Raw genomic sequence first — 17,020 nt, 5'->3', positions numbered from 1 at the left:
AGTTCCAAAAAAAGTCCACCACTCAGCTACCAATTTCTCTTTCCAACACCTCAAGAAAAGTTGTTGGTTCCCCCTCAGCTCCTAAGGAGGAAGGAGAGAACCATCCACAAAAGCAATTCATGAAAGCTTGATGAAGCAATATATCAGGAATATTTTCCAATGCTTTAAGTCTCTAATGTCTATTTCAACTAAAGATGCTTTGAATTTTTTACCAAAATTTAATACATATATCCTTGCAAAATTTCTTCAAGCACTGAGCACAAAAATACAATAATCACTCCATTTTGAACCTTGTCTATATAAAGAACATCAGTAATTCATGGTTCATGTCTAGGGGACATTTTTGAAGATTTTATCATACTTTTTTTTTTTCATTATTACTTCTACAGTTACAGTCCCAAAACTTGTACATTTTCTTCTTCTTTCCTGTTGGCCTCTATATTTAGCAACAAATCAGAGGAATAACTACTGTTTATTAAATGTTCACTCAATGTACATGGAAATTCCTGGAGGTTTTGCTGGACACTGTCATCCCAAAACCAGGCCTCTTTACCCAGTGTGCCTGCAAATGAGTCAAATTTAGCACACAGAGACAAAATGGTGTCTACTACAGATTTGCACAAGTCTGGACGCCGGAATAAATCAAGCATGCTAGCAAGAAAAGTAACAGCCATTATATACAAAACCTTATCAATACCCAGGGCAGTTCTAAAGTGCCAACTGGTTACACATTTGCATATTGGTTACATAATTATTTCAGAATATAATGAGCAATGTTCAGCTAAAGGGCACTTTATCCAACAGTCTCGAGATATGTGTTAAAACAAGATTCAACTAATTGTGTGTGTTTCAACATGTCTAAAGCTGCGAGGTCAGTAGTCTGTAGTTTCTGATTAGGTGTTTTACAAGTCACTCTTGTATTTGTTAGAGGAGCAGACTGACCTAAAATGTAGAGGATTTACGTATTTTTAGATTAGCAATTGCCGATAGGATTCATTCTTCCATGTGGTAATGACTACAACACCACCCTAAGTTAGTTTATAAAACTCATGTGTTTAAGTAGTATTGGAAGCCTCAAAAATCACCTAGTCAAGTAGGCAGGTAAGGAAGAATTTGAGAAAAAGCTGGCCTTGTAACAAAGACTGCATTACTTGTCTTGAATCATTTTCAGCACTATCATCGTGCAGTCTTCAGAATCACCTCAATCAGAAATCAGGAAGAAATACAAAGCAAGGACTGTTTGTCTGAAGCATATGACAAAGAGTAAGAAATTAATTCTGCATAGTACTTCAGAGGTTGTAAAGAGTAACTGATGTGTTAGGAGGAGAAGAGCAATATGCAGTTAAAAGAGCATGTGACTATTTGTGTTCTGAAGTGGAAAGGGAAGCCAGTATTGCTTATCAGAGAAAACAGGTGTATCAGAATGCGGTTAACAATAGCCAGCATACAAAGTGGGCTTTCCATGCTACCCATCATGAACTAATAATTGTGAGCGCATATTCCTGGACACAGACAGAGGCAGGATGTAGATATGTAAGTGCACACAGAGAAATTATTAATGCCACTGTGACCTCACAGTTTTTAAGCCCCAGGAGCTGAGCATCTGTACCACTACTCCAAAAATCAAGCAAGAATCTTTCTTAACAGGGAAAACAATTTAAAAAAAAACATTAGGGAAGAAAGAAATGGTTAATAACATTTTTGAGCTGACACATATAAGGTGTAATTCAAATATGTGCATTCCATTATCACTCTCTGGGGACATATGTGAAAACACAATTTCATCGGTGTTAGGTTCAGGCAGAATTGCAGTTCCTAAGACATTGAGATCCTGAGCTTAAAACTTATATAGGACCATATGGGAAACATCTGAAAAGAAAAAAGAAATCGAATTCAGTGTACCGATAGGCCCAGAGCTAGTATTCTAATATTTGACCATCCTTGCCCCCCAAGCAAACAGTACAGACTAATTTAATGCCACCTGGTTCATTACTGTCAACATTATTACTAAAAAAAGAGTAATGAACTTTCCTTCTGAAAAGAACAGTAAAAGAAGTGCAAATAGAGATGGGAAATCTGTAAGATAAGTCTGTGGAAAATACAAGTACCTGGAAACTTATCTGCCTACTATTTTTTTAAACCTTACTTACCTTATGGTAATTTGGTACCACTTTAGTTTAACCAAATATCCTGCTACACAAAATCAAAGACAAAAGGGTATCTCACCAAAGGCTATCTAAGACTTAAGGTTTTAATTTAGAAAATCAGTCATTATTTCCAGATGTTTGTGTCAAGAACCCAACTCCTCAAAGAGCAAAACATCCTAATTTTGGGATAGCAGCGCTTTCAAATGATTAACATCTCTTAGATGATTTAAAAAAAAATCTTAAAACTGATCCAAACCCATAACAATTCTGAAGACACTACAAGTTCATATTTTGCTTTTTTAGGGATAACAAGTGTCAGAAAGATGATTCTGATCTTTTGTACAAATACACAAAATTTATGTTACAACTTAATCCATGGCTAAATTTACACCCATTTGGTTTATGGGGGCTCCACATGTCACACATTTTTTGAGTTACTCATTTCTAACTTGAAGGCCATGTGTACAAACAGTTTAGTACAAATGTAAAAAAAAATATAAATACTCCCATCACAGTAAGGATGAAAATTCAGTAAAAGACCAGAAGTTATTTAAATAAAGTATTTCAAAACACTTTGACAAATAGAAATCCAAGATGATTTCAAGGAGCAAAAATTAATACTCAGTTAAAAGTTGTGGCTAAAAGAACACATTAGGAATATGAACACTACATTTAAAGTCTTAGTCTTTAAAATACAATTTAGTTAAAAACAATGGTTTTCAATGCATAGTCTTCCAAGAATTCCAGTCATTCAAGTTTACAACAGCTTATATGCAAAAGCAAAGTGGGGGACGGGGTGGTACAAAATGTAAGTCACACAAATTCAACCTAGTATTTGAAGGCTGATTATGCACACACTGCTATTCGAACTCCTAAAGCTTTACAAACTAGTAGAAATTGCTGCTGTCCTCAAAGAGCTTACTATCCATAGAGTTAGTCCTACAATGACACTGAGCACATGCAGACAGCTATTTAGTATTCTTTCCTTTCACAGGAAGAGTTCTCAGAAATACATACTGCGCAACCCTTCCGAGTTATGGTTCAGACAACAGTCACAGTCCACTTTAGTAGCCTTATTAAAGGGATATAGTGTGTATAAAACAAATTCAAAAATATTTTTTATGTATTTCTATACATGTGCATCATGTTAACAGCACTGCAGATTTTGTATTTGCTGGGTTTTAAGGCTTTGCTTCCTGTTAGCTTGTTGCGGACATGTAGTACAATTATACTTTTTGTATTCACATACCACCATCACTAAGAATTTGTCCCCCAAAACAGTTTTTATATACATCCTTCAGCAGCATTTAATTAGATTTGTGAAAGGAATGAAAAGTCTCAGTAACTAAGACTGAATTTGCATCTGGTAAATAAAAATGAATCTGTTAGCTGAACAAATTGATACGGCATTCAACAGGCAAGTACATATGAACAATATTACTTTTCACAGACACTTAACGAGAATATGCTTCTGATGTGCTTGCTTTGGGTAAACACTGTAATACAGTGTATTTAATCACACACTACTTCTGAAATATTGCTAAAGGGCAGAATCTTCTCTACAAGAGTCAGATGTTTTTAAAGGAAACTTATAGGAAACAATTGTGAAAAATTAGTCATTTCACTACAATGCTGAAATACAGCTGTTACCTGCTGATGTCTTTCAAAAACCTGATCCACACAACTGTTTTTCCACACAAGCTTTGATTTGTATGCTTAAGCTTACTCCAGCATGAAGTAAAAAGACTAGGAATTAGATTTAATCTTCGCAGAGCTTAACTTCTAAAAGTAAGTGCATCTAAGTCCACTATAAAAACATATTCAAACAATGTTAATATTGATTTTAATACCAATATTTTATTCCATAGTTTAAGAGTGATTTGAGACAAATAGTATGGCTTATTAAAAATACAGGAAACAATTTCATTAAGGCTGATGTTTGCATTCATGACAACTCATGAAATATTAAAGGACATATGCCAGCTTTCAAATTCCCCTCAGAGCCACAGCAGAAGCTCCTTACTCAGTCCTGTGCTACCCAGGAAAATGTATTTTTGCTTTTTATCCCTGCCTAATTTTCCCCTGTAAAAGAAGGATGGAGTAAAAAATCCAGTACCAGGTCACTTGCCAGTCCAGACCGCCTTGTTTAGAATAAACAGACAGGAATTTCAGGCCACACACTAGATCACTGTACTGGGAGGTAGATAAGCATCTTCTTCTCAAGACATCTCTGATTCCAAGTCCTCCAAATCGCTAAAAGCTGATAGAGGAATTGGGTAAGTCTCACCAGGTTTGTAGCCACTGTTCTGTGCATTCTTTACCCTTTGGGATGATTTTTGTTTGTTGTAATGCCAGAATAAGCTACTCAAAGCTACTGAAGGAACAGTTGATTATTACGATGGAACAATTTCACACAACGGCTGCCCACAGTTAGATAGGTGGCCTCCTGGCTTCTCTTGCCATCTTGTGATATACAGTACTACACAGTTTTCACAACATTTGTGACTTCCAACATGGCATAATACAACATGCCCAACATCAAAACATGTAGCTTTGGCAGCACAGATGCAAAATGAGGGAGAATATTTGTCCTGGGGGCAGCAGTAGCTGTAGACAAGATAGCTGGGCTGCATGCCTCACAATAAAGCTTTGTTTATGGAACATGTCTGCAAATGAGTTTGTCTACTAGTTATAATAACCTGGACCCAGAAACAATTCAGTGCAAGAAGCTGCTCCTTCAATCGTATCCCATCTCACCAGCATTCAGGACATCAACATTCATGACATTCATTCATCATTCATTCATCCACATGCAGGATCTTGGAAACCTCATCTGCAAATGCTTGAACATGACTGTGGGCCAAGACCAGAGACATGTCAAAGACAATGGCAAGGCTGGGCATGGTAAGGGGCACACCAGTTAACCCAAGAGGTCAGACTGGGAGGGGAAAAGGGCAAAGAAGAATGTGGTTGTTGGTCATTGTTAGAGTCTGCTTTAAGTTACATCTTATTCCACATCATTGTCCTGGATCTTTACACAGTGCTTTTGTAGAAGCCTTTCTTAGTATGAAGCATGACTAACTTCAGGGAATTAATGTGGACTTTAATTTTACATCCCATTTCTGTCAGAACAGACACACTGATGGCAGACTCTTTGAAGCTACCCAATCTCAAAAGGAGACTGAGAAGCTGAATTTCCAAAAAATAAGTACTTTTCTTCCTAGAGATCAGAGGTTGACTTCTAAAGAATTCACAATGCTGCGTCAGTCAGGGTAAAGAAGACAGACTACTTAAGAATAATATTTTCATATGTAGCAATGTTATCTTTCTCAAAGAGGCTTCAAATGAATGGTATAAACTGAGTGACAATTACAACTTACTTCCTAATTTAGGTACTGTATTTTAGTGTATTACCAAACTTAGCAGTCTTTAGGATTACTTTGTTCTGCATGCTATTTCACAAACAACTTCTCATTAAAGAAGTGAACCAAGCAAAGAATTTCAAGTACAAAATTGTTCTATGTTAATAGCCATGAAGACAATCAACTAAGCGAGTCCTTTGCTTTTTTCTGTCACATGTATTCATACACTATTGACAGCAGTTATCAAAAGCTTCCTGTACATTTATTATGATGAGGACTGTGAAGCCATGAATCTCAATCCTTAAAAAAAAGTCTCAAAAGAGTCCATTATAGTGAAACTGTGATGAAGCTACGAATTTACACAATTCACCCATACATGCATACCAAGTATATGCAAATCTGTAACGTTCCACTCCAGCCAAGGCATTTGTTTAACTGAGTTCTTAATCGTCATTAGGGGAGCATGGAGATGGGGAGGGACAGAATATAGCTTTATTTTTGCTTTCAGAAATAATACAACTGTAACAGTTTATAACAGTTTTTAGTTCATGTTACCTGAAAGGGTCTGATAATGAACATGGCTTGGTTGCCTGTAAGGCATGATTTAGATTTGTAACTTACTGTTAAGTGCATATTAAGCAATTTAATAATAAAAATATGACTAAAGTGATAGAAGTGACACTTCGTGGGAACTAAAGGGAATTTAAATTCACATATGTTGAATGTTAATAGAAAAACAGCTTGTTAGGAAAATACACTCACGTAAAAAGAGGTGTTACTTTCTCTGAAGTCTGCAAGGGACAGCAAGATCTACTCTTTTCTCTGTGGGTCTCTAAGTAATAACTAGAGGAAAAGAATAAAGTGGAGGCATATGAAGGATCAGAGGGCTTGGAATTTTGTTTTCTAACCATTTATAGGTTGCTAAATGCTAGCAGAGGCTCTCCAGACAACTCCCCAAAGACAACAGAATTTTTAAAAAATTGTTCACAGAATTGGTGGGCAGTACTAAGTATGAAAGGATTAAAAAAAAAGAGAAAAAAAGAAAATTAAAAATGTTACTATTTGCACAGAAGAAAGCAGCACAAATTAAGAGAAAAAATGCAAAGGATGAAAAAGAAACACCAACAAGAACTTTTGCTAAATCTTGAACATTTCACTGATGTCAAAACATGTTTGAACTGTAAAAAGTATAAGTAAACATGAATACAGAGACAATAGAGACTCACTCACACTAAGGATGGTTTTTAAATTATAGCATAGGTCTAAGTGAGTACCACGAAAACTAGGTATAAAATAAGCCCATTAATTAAAGCCAGAGGGAAAAAAATCCATGAACCACCACATTGGTCTACAACCCAGAGAAAAAAGTGGACTAGCTGGAGAAGGTCTACTGACAAGAACAGCATAAGGGATAAAAGTCATTTGGTTGTAAGTTTTAGAGAAAAGAAGGCCAAAGAGAAACCCAGTTAACAGTCCCTGAAACCACAAGAGGGAAGAAATAACCTATTCTCCATTCCCATAGAAGACAAGAAAACAGATGAGTATAGCTGCAGCAATAAAGATTCACACTAAACAGAGGTAAAACCTCACAAGCTTTCCAATGATCGTAAGTTAAGTTTACATGTTAAAATAGACCCACTGAGAATTCCGCAGATGCTCCTGTACATGGTATTAATACCACACCTACAGGCAGCTGATCTCACTTTTTTAGGGGAGTAACAGTGGCATCCTGAGCATCTTTCCATCCCTACTTCCCCAAATACACTGCTATATACATAAATAATGACTATCAAATGCCAACGCTGGTCTTTTTCTTATTCTTAAACTTAATTATTTCAAGTAATGGAACTATGCTGAAGGAATATCTTCCACATACAGATAAAGACATTTCCAGTGTTCTGACATGTACTTAATAACACATGATTTTCCTATGAACATTCATTCCTGGTGCTGTACCTGCTGTATTTGTGTATATTACTAGTTTCTGAGTTTTCATCAATAGTTTGTGGAGTTTAGAGAACGTTGGGATCCCCAAACAAATAATGTGTACCATTTACAGCTGCAGTATTCCACTTCAAGCCAGATAACATTTCATTGCAATAATTAAAAATAAGACCAATCTGAAAACAATCACTTTTTCTTCCTATAAACACATAAAAATAAAATTTCTTATCTGTTACCTATCTTTCCACAACCAACAGAGAACGTAAAGCTCAAAAAGATGACGTGATTTAAAAGATGTGTTTTAAGGTGCAACTATGGCTTTGAACTCTGTAAGAGGAACACTTGCTTCTCATACAAACCACTGTTCAGCCCGAGTTTTGGTATGCAGCAGGCATTGCAGGCCTATATAATCCGTTTAGTCTGACAACAACCTACACTAAGCAGAACTACTCAGATCTTTCATTTGTGCCTGAATTGCATCCAAACACTTTGTCATAGAGGATTGATATGTTCTCATGATCCTACTTAAGACAAGTAGCATTTCATTATTTCTGGGATGTATGCTCTTGAGGTGTGTAATTTAAACACTACTTTATCTCATTATAATCCAGTTTTTGTATCATAAACATTTCTATTACGCATGTATACTCAATTTCTTTCGAACTCTGCAAGTGGTTTTAATTCAACAGGGATCTATTAAACTTTGCCAGTGCCAAAGGCAAACTTTCAAATTTTAAAAATTCAACACTGCCATTTAGTAGCAAGCAGTACTAATATTATAGAACAGATGCTAATTCATTCTCTGTGGAAAACCATGAGGTTAATGCAAACTTCTCATTTTTTCTCATCATTGTTACTGTTTCACCTTGGTCACAAGCAGGTGTGTTCACCTCCCTCTAGACTCCTGCATTTGTAAGACTGTAGGAATACCAATTTCCATAATTCCCACAAGGTGATAAAATGAATAAAAATAAAGGCAACAACCCTCTATCATCTCCACATTCAGAAGTAGTCCCCTGGGATCAGGACTGAAGCAAAAGAGACACCCAGCAAGAGAAAAAAAATGTTTTCATATTAGATACTCTACTTTTTTGTAGATAAATGACATTTAGTCTCAAATACAATCTGGTTTTTCTTCCCTTTTAAGCAGCAATCATATAAACAAATTATCTTTGGTCATACAATCAAATAATGAGAAATATTTTAAGGTTTAGAATCTGTAATTTCACAACTAAATATTTCACAGTTTAATAGGGAAAAAGGTCATAAATATCACTTATGAAATAACCCTCTATAGTCTATGAAAAGCTGTATATAAAATACTTTACAGTAAAAGTACTGTTAGCAAAATCTCTGATAAGTTCCACAATGAAAAACCATTATTACCAATGCCTTCAAACAACATCAGTATTTACACCATTAATGCATGAATAAAACAGAGGTGAGTCTGTCCATACAGAGACCTTTGTAGATTTGGCAGCTGGTGATACCAAGTTTCTTATCATTGACACAAATGGAGGTAGCCCGCAACATTTGATAAACTAGAATAAAAATGAATAATGGGTAATAGTGGGTTGTTTTTGTTGAGTCTCCTATTATTCCAATTTCCATTTACTTCTCCATGCTCATTTCTGTGTTAAATTTAAATAAAAACAGAGCATAAGCTAATAATAAATGGAAAACTGTTTTCTGTCTGTACTATTACAGGTTTTTCCAGAAAAAAAGAAAAGGTTTTCAATCAGTCTCAACATCTAAAAACCTGATTCTCCTAACTAATATGCCAAGAACCATATTTGGTAACATGGGCAGATTAGTTTTGAAAATTAATGCAATTAATGCAGCCAAAAGTACAGTACTGTCAAGAAATTAAAAGCAGAGCAAGTTTTTGCTTCATTAGCGGACCTCAATACCATTTCCCTCCTACATTTAACATTTAACGACTCTCTCAATGAAAAGGGTTGATTGCAAACCTCTCTCCCCCAGACCCTTCAGAAAAAAAAAAACCAAACCAAACCAAACCACAACAACAAAAAACCCAACAACAAACAAACAAGCAAAACAACCCACACCAGACAAACAATGACCACCAGATTCTTATGCACTGAAACACAGGTCTCCACAATCTACTTAAGAACACCTTTTTCTGTTACACTGCATTCAGTACCCTCTTCCTATCTACTACTCATACAATGTAAAACTCACCAAAGCATTTTGTGGCTTATCTAATACAACGGAAAAAAAAAAAAACCACCACCAATACACAGTTTTCTTATGAAGAAAATAAATATTCTTTCTACAGAAGAGCAGCAGCAATCACTTGGTTAAATCATATTCAGCTTCTTTAAGAATTAACTGCAGAGAAACCGAAACAGCAATACCTAGAAGCCACAATCATAGGCTAAACCACTTCTCTACGTAACAAATACATCCCAACTAAGAAGTCTAATCATGTTTCAAGCAGCATGTAGGGCTCTTACAGAAAGCCAGCCAGAGAAACTGCAATAATTCTAACAGACTTTTATAGATCTTTTACTGAGCCATAAGAGTGCCTTTTATGTAATACAAGCTAGTCACCCATTAGCATTTCTAAAATCTTAAAACCCTAATTTCAATAACAAGATTCCTTCCCCCCTGCTAAACTTCAATTAAACAATTAAACATTTGGTTTCTGTAGTATCTGTGTTGCATTATTTATAAAGTGTTTGCTATAATTTAGTATGTTAATCACATATATTCTAAAATCCAGTACATCTTAAAAGTGCTTGTTTTGGAGGGAAGTAGCACACAATTGGAACAGAAGCCAGGAGACCGATGAAGAATTCATGAAGTGTCATCATCAGAGACAAAAATAATTTTCCACTCCTTCTAGTAGAGAAAAAGTTCTTCAAACATACTCAAGCAGGGGACAGAGGGAAAGAATTTCTAAAGCTACAGTCCCAGAATAGTAGAAGTTCACACCACACCTTAATTTTAGCTCAAGGTGTAACAGGAAAACAAAGCAGAGAATTGCACAGAGAAAAGAATTCAGAACAAAATTTCTAAATACAGTAAAAATATCGAAGCAAATTAGAAACTGAAGCCCAGGAAGTAAAGCACAGTCTAGAAGTGGCAGCGGATATTAGTATATCTAGAAAGGCCACATTATTCTCAATGACATCCATAATCGTTTCTCTAAAAAAGTTGCAAGTTTTGCTTCATGAAAGTAATGCACCTGACTTGTTCTGTATGCTGAGCTAAAGCAAGTAATTTCACAATTAATATGAAGTAGTCACAATTAATTATTTCCAAATTTAAAAAAGAGAATAAATTACTAACACCAGATAACTTCTACTTTTTACTCAATGTGGGGGGAAAAAAAAAAAAGATCAGCACAAATCTGGGCACTAATTCACAAAGCCACTGCTGGGATAGGCCCAGAGGCACCATCCTGTCACAACAAATCCAGACCACCACATTATTCTTCCACAGCTGGTGAACCATGGGTGCTGATCACTGCATCACTACATTCACTTCAACAGTCCTTTTCCCTGCACAAGGCAATAGAACATACTTAAAAAATCTTTCTCTTCTACTACTGTGAAGCACAATCCTTAAGAACAGAAACATCAGCAAAAGGATCACAGGCTGTGACATGTGGCAAGGTTTCAGTAGAGAGGAAGCTGCAGGGCTGGTCCCTGCGGATATGCCCTGAAGGGAGCTGCAGCCCATGGAAAAGAACCACATGGAACAGGGGCAAGGAGTGAGGACAAAGAAGCGGCAGAGAGGAACTGCTATGGACTGACAGCAAAGCTAAAGGCTGTAATATTCAAAGAAAAAATAGCCAGAGAAAATGTTACCCAAATTATATTAATAACCTGGTTTCAGCTGGGATAGAGTTCATTTTCTTCCTAGTAGCTGTTATAGTGCTGTGTTTTGGATTTAAGATGAGAATAATGTTGATAACACACTGATGTTTTGGTTGTTGCTGAGCAGTCAAGGACTTTTCAGCTTCTCATCCTGGCCTGCCAACAAGAAGGCAGGGACTTCACAAAAGGTTGGGAGGAGACACAGCCAAGACAGCTGACCCCAAGTGACCAAAGGGATATTCCATACCAGACAGCATCATGGTCAGTACACAAAGCTAGGGGAAAAAGGAAGAAAGGGGGAACCTTTGGAGATACAGCATTTGTCTTCCCAGGTAACCACTGCACATGATGGGGTCTGGCTTTCCTGGAGATGGCTGAACATCTGCCTGGTGACAGGATGTAAAGAATGAATTCCTCGTTCTGCTTTGCGTGCACAAGTTTTGCTTTAGTTATTAAACTCTCTGTATCTCAACCCACAAGTTTTCTGACTTTCACCCTTCTGATTCTTCGCCCATCCCACCAGGGAGAATGAGCGAGTGGCTGTGTGGGGTTTAGTTGCCAGCTGGGGTTAAACCACAACAACTGAGGAACCTGAAATTTGATATGGTAATGTACAGTTTCAGATGTAAATGAGCATATGTTCAGTTAGCATTAATTACTTTTGTACCAAGAAAAGCTGTGACACACCAATCTCTGGCTGCATCTGCTCTTTGTTGATTGAGATAAGGAGCATAGAGGCACAAATGTAGTTTAATAAACATAATGACACCAAAGCACATGAAAAATACCTATGAGAAAGTCACTTGAATAAAGAACCATATCTTGTAGATAACTTTAAAATATTTGATAAGTGATAAGACTTGATTAGTTGATATTTGATACTGTAAGGATATTTTTATTTGTGAACAATCACTAGAAGAGTGCCATACCTACAGTATTTAATTAGCAAGAACAGCTTTATAAAATTAACAGAAATAAGTCACATTTTATTACTTCAAAACTGTTTGAAGTTATAAATTTTCCCAAGTACCAAATTAATTTCTGATCTAAACTACTGAACTGTAGCAGAGCTGACAACTATACTGTACTGGAAGTACTGGAGATTTGTGTAGCTTTATTTCAGAAAGCAATGCAAATAAACTTGCAATTGCTGCCTCACTGTCCTAAATAACAGGGTGGTAGATGCGGAGATATGTGCATCAGTTCTGTTACTGACAATTCATTGAGTATATAATTTTATCATCGTTCACAGAATTAGCAAACTACAGAAGGGTGAATACTTGCAAAGAGGGAAGGTTTGAGAATAAGATCACATTTTCAGGAGAGAGAGGGGAAAAAAGAAAAGGCAAAACAAATCCTCCCAAACAGTCACAAAGTATACAATGAAACTTAAAAGCAGTAGTGACAAGGCTGTTTATAGAACTATGACATTAAATTAAAATAATTCAAATTTTTTACATTAGACATTAGATACAGTTGCTATCTCTGTTAAATATATGCCAGAAATTCCTATTGAGAGGAACAAACAATATTATTATTCAAAAACAACTGCCTGCGAAAAGTTTATTAGTAGCCTAAAAAGAACATGAATCCCGTAAGTTATATTTCATTCATCAATATGAGAAAACAGTTCTCTTCCCCCTAATATTTCCATAGTGAATAGCAAACCTACTGCTCAGTCAAAGAATATACTGCAGTTGTTACGTACAATCCTATGAACAAGAAAAAGACTGGGAAAAGACATGAGCACACTGCTTTTTTTCATTTTTTCCCCCTTTTCTGAAGTGTCATCTCTATAAGAGTACCTTAATAGACATTCTGCAACTGTAAATGCAGTTTCAGAAAACCATGCTACACACTTTACATTCAGCAATATAAGCTACACCGTAACTACGTACTCAGGAAAGAATAGTTACCTAGACATTCCAAGACAACAGATACCGTAGCTAACCCTCTGTCATCCCCTGCATTTTTTAATTGCCCTTGCTCACTGTATCATGCGTACTATCAATAACATTGCATTTTCAGTACAGGTTTGAAATTTAGATCATGTAAAGCAAACTTATTTTTGAATGTACATATTTAATGGAGTAGACTTGGATTTGATCTTCTTTTCAAGTGTGCCTGTATCTTGACCAAATGGGCACCTTAGTTCGCCTTTACCACCTTAGTCACTGCTACCATGCAACGTTCACAAGCCACTGGGAGTTCAGTAATCTTTATCTCCTGGAGTACTCTCAGTGAAAACGTAACATACAAGAAATGGACTCTGTCAAAAGGGGTTGCATACAACTAAATTTACAGCTGGCAATGCCCAAAGAAGAAACATCTAATGCTAAAGTCAGCTCTTTCTTATAGGGTATTTAACAAAAGGTGAAGTGAAATATTTCCCAAGTGTCTACTCTTGAATACAATTCATTATTAAATAGTTATTATGTAAAAGCCCCTATTTAGCTGGTGGAGTAGGAGGAGGAAGAAAAGGATAGACATTCAGTGTTCCCATGCCAACATGATCATGACCAAATTTGATTTCGGTTATATCTGTTCCTGCATATGTAGTGACATACTGATATGCTTAGAAAGCCTCAAACATGTGATATGCTAAAAATACTACCTGCTACATTAGCATAACAAATATGTACATAATACTGCAACTGCATATGCAAGCTGCAGGTACAAATTCTAACGCATTTATTTGCATTATCCAAGCACTGCAGACCATCATCCTTTGCAACCGGACACCAGTTCACAGAGGAATTGTAAAAACAAAATAAAATTGAACATGTAATCCCTATCAAGGAATTAACAAACCAGATGTAAAACAGACTAAGTAAAGGAATAAGAAACCTGTAACAGTAGCAATGGAGAGCACAAGCTTCAAGTATTTTCAGTATACTGGGGGCCTGACTTATGATTCTGTATGCACATATTAAAACCTATGGCAAATTGAGGTTTATTTAGAACAGAAAAAAAAGAGAGATTAATTACCTCTACAAATGTTTCCAGCACAATCAATCAAGCCTAAACAGACACATGGAACAAATTCAATCAATAATCAAAAAGAAACGGGAAATGAAAGTACATATTTCAGAAGTGAATGGGATGACAGGAAATTAGGCAAAGAACATCTCTGAAAACGACATGCTTCTTTTCAGTCTGACAACGAGATAACATCCTGACTTGTCAAACAATCAGGATAAAGCAGTTCAATAAGCTGAGAAAAGTTGTTCAGCAGGATTTCAGATGGACCTTCATGGGAAAAGACTTATGTTTGTCAAGGCCAAAGGAAAGCATACTATACTATTTGAAACAGGTGAAAGAAACAAATTGTACACTCAAGCTTAACAGTCACTAGAACATATCGGAGAATTAGGACCTCTCCTATTCCAAAAGAGCACAGCTTGGCAAGTTTTCACCATTTGGGTAAAATATGACCAAATGTCTGTAGATAATCAGTAAAAAACAAATGTAGATAAAAGACGTAGGCTTCTATGAAACATATAAAAAAAACTGAACCAGAGACGAACAGCATTGTGAAGCCAAAATGATGACAGAGGGACAGAAACTAAACAGTGCAGGAATATCAAAAGGTAGAAGGTATCCAAAGATTAAAAAAAAGTTTTGAAAAATAGGTAATAGAGATCAGACTAGGCCAAAAGAAATCTGAAGATACAGTGTCACTGGATGAAAATGTTTAAGCTAGGGGGATGTGAAAAACACCATCTTTTGCCAGTGCAGAGCAGAATGAAGAAAAGACAACAAGGCAAGAACAAAAAACATACTACTGCCTTCTGTCAATATTATTCTATAAAAATCATCGGTATTGAGGAAAGACAGCAAAAGAGGTAGAGAAAAAATCTGCATGTTTCAAGAATTTAAGTCAAAGATGACAGCAGTGTAGGTTGCAAAATACACTCTGTTAACTTAAAATGAAAAATTAGAATTACTTAGCTGCAAAGATAGCAGAACTTAGGAAGGAGAGAATAAGGTGAGCAGAGAAAGTAAGTGCTGTCATGGACAAGAAGGTCAGTCATACCAACAGAGAACAGGAAGCAGTTTTGGGGCTGATAATCTTGGCAGTGAACATTGATAAACTGCAAACCTCTTGAGAGCTGTTTAAGAGCAGAAAGGAGGAAGCTGCTGAACAACACTTGGATGGAGGTGAGAGTATTCAGAAATCTAAGAGGACATTACATTTGAAGAATTACATATGCCTTCGATAAGCAGAAGCACTGTGAACCAGAGACAGTGATCTAATAAAAATAGTTTTTGATCAAGAACTATGAATATGAAGCTATTCTAACTAATGCTAGCAAATTTGAGATGTCATCAACTAAGGAAGACGTAGAAAACTTAAGTCAAACATGAAGGGCTTGGATAGGTGGTAGCTGATGAAAAGAGTAAGGGATTTGCAAAATAATCAGAGGCAATAACTCTGCAAGAGGGAAAAAAACAGGAAATGCTATCTGTTTTTGTGCTGCTAGAAAACATAAGGAAAGAATGGCAAAAAGATAAAAGATATCTGTAATTTGTAGCATTTGAACATACAAAAGAAGGCAGGAGAAAAGGGAAAGGAAATTATGTGTAAGTTATGCACATTTGAATGCTGCCAGGCAGAAAAGGAGCAACATGAATGGCACAAGTTGTCAGTACAAAAAAACAGTACTAAAAAAAAAAAAAAAAAAAGAAAAAGACACAAAGCAAACAGAAACTACAGTCTCAAGAAAAGCAGCGTTTGTGAGAGACAAAATAAAATGGATACAACAGTTTAAAAATGCGTATAAACATTTTCCTACCATTCCCAATGAAGGCAATTAAGTTACAAACATTACAGTTATCACAAACAATTAAAAATCCTTTTTTTTTCCCCACAAATACAGGATAAAAATATTATGAGATATCGATATAAACTAATTTTCCCATTTTCCTTTCTAGAAGGTTCAAAAATCTAAGGTATGGGCTGTTAAAAGAGTCTCTAGTGAAAAATTATTTATAAAACACATTTTGTCAATGTTATAATCATTCTGTATACGCCTATGTTTTGCAGCATCAACACTACAAAACCAATAGCCTTATAACAGAAATTAATATAAATAACTGAAACTACTGGCAACCTAGAAATTAACCAGAGTCCTACTACGTTGTTTCGGTAGGTCTGGCTAATCCTTACCATCCAACTTTTCAGCGTCTGCTGTGTCTTACTTGGTCACTTCACAAAGTCAGAAGTCAGAACTCCAGTTACCATGGAATCAGCCTGACCTTGTGCAAGTAAGGAAGTTTGCTTTGTGTTAAAAGTTTGGAAAATTTCAGTAAAAGTGATTTGAGCCTTCTGCTTGCTTATGGTGTCCTTCTAGTCGATGTCTAAAAGGTGTCTATATTTAACAGACTCACCATCTAAACTAATCAGGTATGTCAGACACAAAAAGAAGTGTTTTACACTTTCATGTAAAATTCAGTCTCCTATCTGGCTGTGATGCTCACCCAACCCTCCCATATTCTTGTCTGCCATAGTACTATGATACTGGGTTCATTGTAAATCTATAAAAATAAGTGAATGGAAAATATTCACAACTCACGAAGGTGCTATTTTTAAAAACACACCATTTGATAAGTACTCATGCCAAACTGTTCACTTTTAGCTTAATCATTTCAGTATAAAGATTAACCCTAATGTCTATCAATAATATAATTGATACAAAAAACTTCAGAAGTTAAGGTGTTT

At 35.9% G+C, this 17,020-nt stretch overlaps 1 protein-coding gene across 2 annotated transcripts in view; it reads right to left on the bottom strand.

Annotated features, from left to right (window-relative positions):
- Positions 1-17,020, bottom strand: part of DTWD2 (DTW domain containing 2) — an 88,693-nt gene that overhangs the window by 32,858 nt on the left and 38,815 nt on the right. The gene's annotated exons all lie outside the window — the stretch shown is intronic.

Source organism: Caloenas nicobarica, chromosome Z (genome assembly GCF_036013445.1).
Source record: "Caloenas nicobarica isolate bCalNic1 chromosome Z, bCalNic1.hap1, whole genome shotgun sequence".
Taxonomy (NCBI): domain Eukaryota; kingdom Metazoa; phylum Chordata; class Aves; order Columbiformes; family Columbidae; genus Caloenas; species Caloenas nicobarica.
The sequence above is the reverse complement of the archived record's forward strand: the minus strand, read 5'-3'. Positions and strand labels throughout refer to the sequence as shown.